Source organism: Gossypium arboreum, chromosome 8 (genome assembly GCF_025698485.1).
Source record: "Gossypium arboreum isolate Shixiya-1 chromosome 8, ASM2569848v2, whole genome shotgun sequence".
Lineage (NCBI taxonomy): Eukaryota > Viridiplantae > Streptophyta > Magnoliopsida > Malvales > Malvaceae > Gossypium > Gossypium arboreum.
The window spans coordinates 105,078,782-105,090,027 of NC_069077.1; the positions used below are offsets into that span (position 1 = coordinate 105,078,782).

Below are 11,246 nucleotides of genomic sequence, written 5' to 3' on the forward strand. Positions count from 1 at the left end.
TTGGTATCGAGTATGAGATTGAGGAATCTAAGTGAAAACCACTTTTTTGGTAAGATTTTCGGGGACGAAAATCCCTAAAGGAGGGAGAGTTGTAACACCTGAATTTTGGGCCTAGTCGGAACAGTGGTTTCGGGACTACAAATTTGACAATGAAAATTTCATTTTTATTATATTTTTATGGTTTATGATTTCACGGAATAATATCGTGAAAATTTCGTTTGAAAATTTTGACATTCGGGCACTTAATTTAGTCAAAAGGACTAAATCGTAAAAAGTACAAAAGTTGAGTTCTACATACTAGAGATGTCCAATTGTTATGAAATTTTAAATTGAGGGTCCTTAAATGGTAATTAGACCATTGGTTAATTGCTGGACAAAAATAGACATGAAATGGGTGTAATAAAATATTTTTAAGTTAGGGGTATTCTGGTAAACTAATAATTAAAAGAATTAAAAAGGGAAATAAGCCAAATTAGCTATCATCTTCTTCATTCAACCGTTTCTACCAGCAGCAGCCATGGTTAAGGTTTGTTCAAACTCCCAAGCTCGATTAGCAAGGAAAATTGAAATTCGGGCTAAAATCGGCAAAATACCAAGTTGTGGACAAAATGGTAAAAATGACCATTTTCGTATACGAGGTAAGTTCGTGTGTTAATAATAATGCAATGCAACACCCCAAATTTGGGCCTAGAAGTGTTGGAGAAATCTTGGGTTCAAACCTGGACTCTAGCAAAAATTTTGGTTTAAGGTGAATCAAACCCTGGGTGTAGTAGGTAGGCCTTAAGAATATTGTTGGAGAAATTGTGCCATAAAAAGCCTTGTGGTCTAGTGGCAAAGTAGCGCCACATAAGAGGCAAGAGGGTGGCGTCAGAGAGTTGGTAAGGAGGTCCAGGGTTCGAAACTCATGGCAAGCAAAGAGCATTTATTTTGCTAACAGGGGGCGGCAAGAGTTGGTGTTGAATTTAAACTCTGATGTTGGAGGGATCCCACATCGGGAAACTAACATAAGAGTGGATGCGAAGTTGGCTTTAAATAGAGAGAACCATGAGGAGAGTAGAGGTACCTTTCTTGGCTGATCCCTTTCACTTTATGGCGTGCTCGTTTGGGTTGGGCGTCGGCTAAGAGTGCTCGGAGCATGGATTAACTCCAGTCGCCAATCAGGTGTGTATTTCTCACTACTCTAGCTATAGGAAGTCTACTTCGGGCCGCGATGGTAGAAAGGGTCATGGGCCCAATGGGCCTACGGGCCCAATTGGATAAGTTGTTTGATTGTGTAGTAAATATTGGACTAGGCTAGGTGAATCTCATATTTGTGGCTAGATTTGGGCTAAAAGGGCTACACGAGCATGTGGGCCCATTTGGGCCGAGAATAGGCTTTAGGCCCATTCGTATTGTTATCCCTGTTTAGAATACTTTAGTTTACCAAATTACTAAAATACCACCGATCAGTAAAATTACCAAAATACCTCTGGTTTGTAAAATTACTAAAATACCCCTGGTTTGTAAAATTACCAAAATACCCCTGGCTTATAAAATTACCAAAATACCCCTAATTTGTGAAATTAACGAAATACTCTCGATTTGTAAAATATCGTAATACCCCTGTAGGGTAGAATTATCGAAATACCTTTGTAGGGTAGAATTACCGAAATACCCCTGTAGGCCTACAGAATTACCGAAATACCTCTGTAGGGTAGAATTATTGAAATACCCCTGTAGGGTAGAATTACCGAAATACCCATGTAGGATAGAATTACTGAAATACCCCTGTAGGGTAGAATTACCGAAAATACCCCTGTAGGGTAAAATTACCGAAATACCCTTGTAGGGTAGAATTACTAAAATACCCCTGTAGGGTAGAATTACTGAGATACTGTTGTGGGGTAAAATTACCATTTTGCCCCTAGGGTGTTAAATGATTGTTTTGCCCTTGTGGGCAAGTGACTGACTTGGACTGTGTGGTTGATGGATTTGATTGTGAATATATGTTGGTGATACGAATGCCTTGACTGTGATTGTTTGATTCAAATATGGGCATGACATTCTGCATACATGACATGTTGCATGGGTTGGGTTTTATAAATGGAGGAAGTGCTAAAAGGGCTATGCCTCAGTTTACCGAAAAGGGCTTTGCCCTAGTTTACCGAAAAGGGCTTTGCCCCAGTTTATCAAAAAGGGCATTGCCTTAGTTATTAAAAGAGGCTAGGCCTCTAGTTATATGATAAAGCAGTTATGCTGCCAGTAGAGAGTTTGGTTGGGTGGGTTGAGTTATTCCCCACATAGAGAGCTTGGTTGGTACGGGTGGAGAGCAGCGGATGGTGGGTTGAGTAGTCTCTCCAAATGGGCTTGTATACATTCATTGGTATTTCATGTGATAGTGAAATGGGCCTATGGGCCATATCGTTTACAGTAAAGGCTTCAGCCCAGTGATATGATTTATGAAAAGGCTTCGGCCCAGTATATGTCGAGACTGAATAGGGCTTTGGCCCAGATTGCACTGATACCGTGTTATTCACTGTTTGTTTGTTAATGGGATTACACACTGAGTTTTCGTAAACTCACCCCGTTTATTAACCTTTCAGGTAATTTCCAGCCTTAGACAGATCAGAGCTATGAGGGGCTCGGATATGGCCACACTACTATTTCTGTTTCTTTTAATTGCAATTAGATTTCGTTTTGGGTTTTTTTATGTAATAAGGCCGTTGGTGGGTTTTAACTTTTAATTTGGATTGTGATTTCTTATACTAAACTTCTAGTCTACGAAAACTCAAGATTCCAAAAGGGCATTATTTTTCTAAGGAATACGAGCTTCCAACAACAAAGTTTTCAAAATGCTTTCGCGAGTTTAAATGATGTAATATACCAAAGGAAAAAAAATTGGTAAACGTTTTGATGGGAGCTGTGGTTTAATAAATTTAGATTCAGTAATGGATTTTCACTGGAAAGATCAAATTTGAAAAATGGTTTGATGTGACGCACCAAATTCGGCCATAACGCCTAGGCCGGGTTTGGGGTGTTACATGCAATACCATACTTGAATTGTAATTTTCTATTGCTACGGCATAAATTGTATGATTTAATATGTTTAGGAGAAGTTGATGGGTGGTGTGTATGATATGGAAAATGTGACGCTTGTTGTGTCATGTGAAATTGAATGGCAAATTATTGTTACATGAATTGAATGTTAAATTACTATTACATGGGTTGTACCTGATGAGATTTCGATAAGTTTGTACGTAAATAATTTATCGGTTCTTTTTATTTTATTATATTTTGTTATCATATGAAATGTGGTTGCCTATAGAATGATTATTTGTTGTACATTGCAAATTGAAAAAGGACTATGAATAAATTTGTAACATGTTGGAAAGTGAGGAATTTCCCGGTTGAGCCTTTGGAATAGAAACGATACGAATGATCTATTGTGAGGTCACATGTGTAGTACTAAGTGCAGGCTACTACGTGTACCGGATAATTGGTCGCATGTGTAATACTAAGTGCAGGCTACTGTAGTACTAAGTGCAGGATACTATGCGTACCCGATAACTTCGATCACGTGTGTAGTACTAAGTGCAAGCTACTACGTGTATCAGATGGTTAGGTCACGTGTGTAGTACCAAGTTCAGGCTACTACGTGCACCGAATAATTGGTCGCATGTGCAGTGCTAAGTGCAGGCTACTATGCGTACCAGATAGCCTTGTCTACAAGTGTGAAAATATGTGCAGGCAATTGAGTATCAGTAAATATTTTGAAGAGTTCAACGGAAAAATCGATTAAGTAAAAATACATGTGAACATGATTATATGATGAATAAGTGCAGGTATATGTTTATGAAAATTATGAGCAATATGGTCGATATTTGAGTGAACATTGATAGGACAAAATGGATTAAGTGAAATTATGTAAGAGTGAATTTTTGTAGTAAAATAGTGTTGGACAGCAGCAGTTGCGTGACTTTGAAAATTCACCAAAAATTGTGTAAGTTGGATTAAATTTCAAAAAAATTATGGAATTAAATATTTATGATCCTATTTTCATATAAAAAAACAAGGGGGCAAAATAGTTCTATATTATGTGATATTCTAATTTTTGTGAGACAGTGTTAGAATGAATTCGAGATCCCCTGTTCTGACTTGGAAAAATCGTTAAAAATTGTAAAAACATAATTATGAGTTATAATTTATATGAAAAGGATCCTCATTGAGTCTACATTCAGGATGAATTAGTGGGAACATCATCTGAGTCTCGAAATATGAGATAAATAATTTTTAGTGAAGAGAGGTCAGAACTGTTAGATAGCGAAATAGGGGATATTTTAATGAATAAACTGTACTAATTGGCTAAATAAAAAATTCTGGAAATTTTATGGAAGAAAGGTATATGAGCATAGTTTCAAGGAAAATTAATGAAACTAAATTTGGAGTTTTTTAGCTCCAGATATGAATGATTTAGTAACTATAACTTGATAAAACAACTTAACCTGAACATGTGTAATTGTACAATTATAGTGTTTTATCTTGAAAAGTATGTTAGTAACTGCTTATTAAATTCATATGGACTTACTAAGCGTAAAGCTTACCCATCCTCTCCATTTCTTTAGTATTGGCAGGTCGGCTCGAGGTTGGAGATCGTCGCTGGCAAAATCACACTATCAAACTATCATTTTGGGGAGAATTAATTCAAATATTAGAAATATCAAGTGAGTGGCATGTATAGGAAGTTGGTTTGTGATATGTATTATTATTATGACTTTGACCATACATATCAGTCTACATTGAGTTATCGTATATGATCATGAGATGTGGTCCTTATCCATTATGGTTTATAAGTTTAATTAATCATGTCATGTCCGATGTTTTGATGTGATGATATAGTTAGCTTTGTTTGTTATGCATGACTGGTAATACATTAGGTAAGTTAAATGCAGGCCAGTGGATCATGAATTAAATGGAAAATAAGTAATGTTGCCTTGAATATGGATGTTTTATGGACAAATTGGTAACTACATTATGATGGTATAAAATGAGAAGATTTAGCATGCCTAGTTCTAGTTAATGTAAGAATGTATATAATATACAAGATGGTAAGCAAATATGTTTAAAGTGAATGACATGTTATTGCATGATTATGGATGTGTAAGTGCTCATTTATGCCACGTTATATGTCTTTAAATATGAGTCTATGCATGTGTTCGAAAAATTTTGAATTAAATGAAATTTTATGGCCCGGTTTTCGTCTATGTGTATGGTTAAGTCTGGTAATGTCTCGTACCTTGTTCCGGCCTTGGATACGGGTAAAGGGTGTTACAGCCCAAACCATTTAAAGATGCATTACTGTAAATAACAAATTATTTACCCGATTCTGGCTGAACTAGCACTGGAGCTTCGGTCAAAAGGGCTTTCAATTGATCAAAACTTTTCTGGCACTTTTCTGACCACTCAAACTTAACATCTTTTTGTAGTAGTTTTGTCATCGGGGTTGCAATCATAGAGAAACCTTTTACGAATCGCCTATAGTAACTGGCAAGTCCCACAAAACTTCAGACTTCAGAAACATTTCTCGGAGGCGTCCAATCAAGTATAGCTGAAATTTTACTCGAATTAACCCGAATACCCGATGTTGATACAACATGGCCCAAAAAACTAACTTCGTGTAATTAGAACTCACATTTACTAAACTTTGCATACAATTGTTTATCTCACAGAGTCTATAACACAAGTCCCAGATGTTCAGCATGCTCAGTTTCATCGCGGGAGTAGATCAAAATGTCATCTATGAACACAACCACAAACCGATTTATATATTGTTTGAAGATCCGATTCATCAAATTCATGAGAACAGCAGGTGCATTAGTAAGTCTGAAAGGCATAAGCAAAAACTCATAGTGTTCGTACCTCGTTTGAAAAGTAATCTTTGGCACATCGGAGTCTTGAATTCGCAACTGATAGTAGCCTGATCTGAAATCTATCTTTGAAAACACTATAGTCCATTTCAGTTGATCAAACAGATAGTCAATCCGTGGAAACGGATACTTATTCTTTACAGTAACCTTGTTGATCTGTTGATAATCAACACACATCCTCATAGTTCTGTCTTTCATTTTAACAAATAAACCTGGTGCACCCCAGAGGGAGAAACTCGGTCGCGCAAAACCTCTATCTGTCAACCGTAACAACTGAGCTTTCAATTCTTTCAATTTAGTAGGTGCCATTAGAAGTCGTCCCCGATACTAACTCAATTCCAAACTCTACCTCTTGAATAGGTGGCAAACCCAGCAATTCTTTAGGAAACACATCCGGTTACTCGCACACAATAGATACTGATTCAATTTTTCTTTCGGTTACTTTACTAACAAGAACATATGCAAAGTAAGCTTTGCAACCTTTTCTTATATATTTCTGAGCTAACATCGAGGAAATCACTACCGGCAAACCATTCAAATCATTAGATTCAACCTGAATAATCTCATTATTCTGGCACCGTAAATTAATAGTCTTTCTTTTGCAGTTTACAACAGCATCATGCAAAGTCAACCAATCCATACCCAAAATTATGTCAAACTCATCGAATGGCAACAACATCAAATCAGTCGAAAAACATGAATCTTGAATCATCAATGGACAATTCTTACACACTTTGTCAACTAGAAAACATCGGCCCAAGGGTTTTGATACTCTAATCACAAACTCAGTAGACTCAACAGACAAAGTCTTACTGAATACTAAAGTCTCACACATATAAGAATGAGTTGAACCAGGATCAATCAATGCAATTACATTAGTATCATAGAGAGTGAGTATACCAGTAATAAAATTAGGGATGAAGCCTCCTCGTGTGTGCGATTAGCATAGGCTCTGGTAGGTTCACGAGCATCGGATCTAACAGTTGTATCTTTAGTCCCTCTCTGACTGTTACTCACATTACCCGTATTTTTGGGTGGTCTGTGTAACAGCCCGATTTAGACCCTAATCGGAACGGTGGTTTCGGGACCACGAATCTGGGTCAAAAAATAATTTTTGAATTATTTTTGTGTTTATTTTGTGTGAATTTATATCTGTGAAATTTTCATGATTTAATTTTTTCGTTTAGGTGTCTGATTAAATAAAAGGACTTAATAGCATAAATTAAAAACTTGATAATTTAAAGCATGAGGGCCAAATTGTTAGTGGCTTTCTAAGTTGGGACATTTATGTTGTGAATATCCCATTAATAATTAAGTGGGACGGCATAAGATATAAGTTACATGGTTTTTCTATTATATTAGTAAAGATATATAAGTAAATTAAATATTATATTATAAATGTTATATTATAATATAAAACATAAAATAAACAAAGTCATATTTGAGTGTTCATATGTTCTTGGTAGCCGAAACTAAACAAAATAAAAAGAAAAGAAAGCAAGATAGGGTTCGGTCAATATTCAATGTAACACCCCTTACCTGAGACCGTTGCCGGAGTCGAACACGAGGTGCTAACAGACTTAATTCATTTATTTGCAGATCCATTTTAAAATTTCGAGACAAGTCGGCTAAGCTGCGTCCATTGTCACCTTAAAATCATATCTCGAGTTCAAAAACTCGAAAACTAGTTCCGTAAATGTTTCCTGAAACTAGACTCATATTTCCATCTACAAATTTTTTCTAGAATTTTTGGTTGAGCCAATTAGTACAGTTTATTAGTTAAAGTCTCCCCTGTTTCAGGGTTCAACTACTCTGACCTTAATGCATTACGACTTAGATATCTCCCTGTACAGGGCTTCAATACTTATGTCGTTTGTTTCTAAAGAAACTAGACTCGAAAAGGAATCTGTACATATATGGCATGACTTCTAATTGTCTCTGGTTAATTTATAGTGAATTTCCAAAGTCGGAACAGGGGATCCAGAAATTACTCTGGCCCTGTTTCACAAAAACTTAAACATCTCATAAAATATGGCTCATATGATCGTTTCGTTACTTTCATATGAAAATAGATTCATTAAGGTTCGATTACATAATTTGTTCACTATTTAATTCCATTCCTACTATTTTTAGCGATTTTTCAAATCCAAGTCACTGCTGCTGTCAGCATCTGTTTTTAAGGTAAACTTTACCTATTTCATGGTTTTCCATGGATCAAGTAAAATTTTGTCGTACATAGCACCAAAATGATCGTGATTAACCATTCCAATGGCTAATCGTTACCAACATTTCCATAACACTCCATGAACAACATACAAAATGATTATATCGCTATGCTCAAAATATATATAAGCCATTTTCGCATGGCTATCCAAATATATACATTACCGAAAGGTACATGACCAACAACAAAAGGGTAGTCCTATACATGCCATTTTCAGAGTTCAACTAAAAGAGTACCAAAAGGGCTTTGATAGTGTGGATGACTTTGACTTTGACACTCCCGAATCCGCTAGCTGACGAACCAAAATCTATAAAACAAAGTATCAAAGAAACAGAATAAGCATTTAATGCTTAGTAAGTTTTGAGTAATGAAATCATGCACAATTGAAGTATAGCATTCATATGACTAAACGAATAATTTCATATACACATATTCTCACAATCATACCTACTTCACATTTCCAACCCTTATATTCATACATAAGGAATCAACTTGACTAAAGGCCGGAAGCTTGTTAATCGATTGAGCGAATACTATTTAAAATGAATCAAATATTCCAATGCATATACAAAACATACCTCATCGTTGGGGTTTTACGAGCGTATTAATTGAAATTATTACAGCAAGATTGCTCATTCCCAAACCAAGTACCTTCGGGATTTAGCAGGATATAGCTACTCGCTCAAATGCCTTCGGGACTTAGCCCGGTTATAGTAACTCGCGCAAATGCCTTCGGGACTTAGCCCGGATATAGTAACTCGCACAAATGCCTTCGGGACTTAGCCCGAATATAGCAACTCGCACAAATGCCTTCGGGACTTAGCCCGGTTATCATCCGAATATTCATGCACATATCATTAAATCATGACATATCTATATTTCATTTTCATAACTAGAATTCAAACACAAGTCACTTATCAAGCATTATCATTTTCGGCTCAATAGCTACATACAAAGAGCATGATTGATTTGCTTATAACATGATCTAATCGAATCATAATCTAAGTTCCATTACTCGAAAACTTACCTCGGATGTTGTCGAACGTCTTCAACGGATATTCAATTACTTTTTCCTTCCCTTTATCGGATTTAGTTCCCCTTTGCTCTTGAGCTTAATTTAACAAATAAATTGATTTAATCATCTTGAACATCAAGAAAAATTCAAGGTACTTAGTCTATATATATATATATTAGACATTAGAGTCATATTTATGAAATCATGAACCAAATTCAACATATTGGCTAATATTCTCCTTGAGCCGATTATCTAAGTCAAGATAGAGTCATCATTATGCTTGCCTATAACCGAATACATGCAACACCAATCTATCTATTCATTCATGTGTGCATCTTATTTAAGCATGTATATCTACAACCGAATTCATCATATAAATATCTATGAATTCACTCAAACAATCTCAATACCACACATGGTGCTCAAACCATTATTCAAATTCAAAACTCGGCTAGTACACATATATACACTAGCAATCAAATACTAACATTTGCACTTCACCTTAATAGCTAGCTTAGCAAACCTTAATTTAACATATAATTGTTCATAACACAATTAAAGCATCCTCTCCATTCCATTAATTTAAAACACATACATTGCCCAATAATATCCAAAATCATATTCGGCTTAGTACACACTTGTTAGCCGATTTTTCTCCATTTAGTAACTAATGCACATATGTGCTCATTTGCTAGACTCTACTTCACCTAACTACCATTTATCACTTCTATTTACTACCATGACCGAATGTTATAACCCAAGCCACACATATTGTTCCTCAAGGCCCTTCAATGACCCCATTCTAAGACCAAGTTAGGAACAACCCAATTTCAACCTTCAAGAGGGAAGAAAAAAAATATATGTACTAAGAGCTTCAAACTACTTGGCCGAATATCAAACCTCCAATCAATCAAAATTTAATCCATAGAATGAATAGAACTTGAACTAACCACCTTCTTTATACATAATTTTCCAAGAATTTCAAGATACTTACCTCTTCCTAAACCTCATCCAAGCCGAACATGAAGTAAGAGAACTCCTTTCTCCTTCCTTTCTCCTTGAAATTTTCGGCCAAAGATGTTAAAGGATGAACACTTTTTTTTTTCTTTTCTTTGTTTTCATCACCCTTCATCTCCTTATTTTATTACTAACCCTTTTATTTTATTATTTCTAACATAAAACATTAACACAACATGTTTATAATATGTTATGACCCATAGCATGGCTGGCCACTAGCTCAAATTTTGGGTAATTTGACATGCAAACCCATCATTTTTATAACATGCATTAATAGGTCACTTTACATTTGCCTAGCACATTTCTAAATTTTCTCACATAAGTCCTATTTACTAAAATTCACTTTCAATTAACAAAATTCAAATATGAAATTTTCACACATGCATATATATATATATAATAAGCATCAAATATGACGGTTAGTTATTTTTATGACTCGATTTTGTGGTCCCGAAACCATTCCCTACTAGGGTCACATTAGGGTTGTCACATTCAATCCCATACAAGGTTCGTTTTTGTTCGGTTTTTGATAATTTTTACGTTTTTGAGATCGTTGCTTCGAGTACTACAAAGCCCATGCTTGAATTTTTGATTTTGATGAATATTTTGAGTTGTGCCATTGTTGATAGCTTGTTATTTGTGGTTAGATGATGAAAAATGAAAGATATGTTTTAGCTTAACATATTTTGTTTTGGAATTTTTGATAATTTTGAGTAATTAGGACTTAATTGCAAAAATAATAATTTGAGGGACTAAAATGTGAAATTAATGAAATATAGGAACTCGTATAGTAATGGGTAAGTTTCGGCTAAACATGGGTAATTGGAAATTTTGTGTATTTTGTGTTTTGCGCAATAGGGACTAAATTGTAAAAAATTATAAATGTTAAGGGTAAAATGGTAATTTTCCTATTTATGTGTTTTGGGCTAAATTGAATGAAAATATGTTTGAATGAGCTTAATTTGAATATTTTTAGATCAAGAACTAAAGAAATCGGATTTGGATCGGGGAAAAACGAAATTTGTCGACTAGCCGCCCGATTCCGTTTGGTATCGTCCGAGGTAAGTTTGTAAGCAAATAGACGTGT

At 35.3% G+C, this 11,246-nt stretch overlaps 1 long non-coding RNA gene across 1 annotated transcript; it reads left to right on the forward strand.

The window, feature by feature from the left end:
- The first annotated feature begins 1,058 nt into the window (after positions 1-1,058).
- LOC128296489 (uncharacterized) lies at positions 1,059-2,822 on the forward strand. Its single transcript, XR_008287096.1, has 2 exons — positions 1,059-1,161; positions 2,583-2,822. It is a non-coding gene; the product is annotated as an uncharacterized LOC128296489 (long non-coding RNA).
- The last annotated feature ends 8,424 nt before the right edge of the window (positions 2,823-11,246 follow it).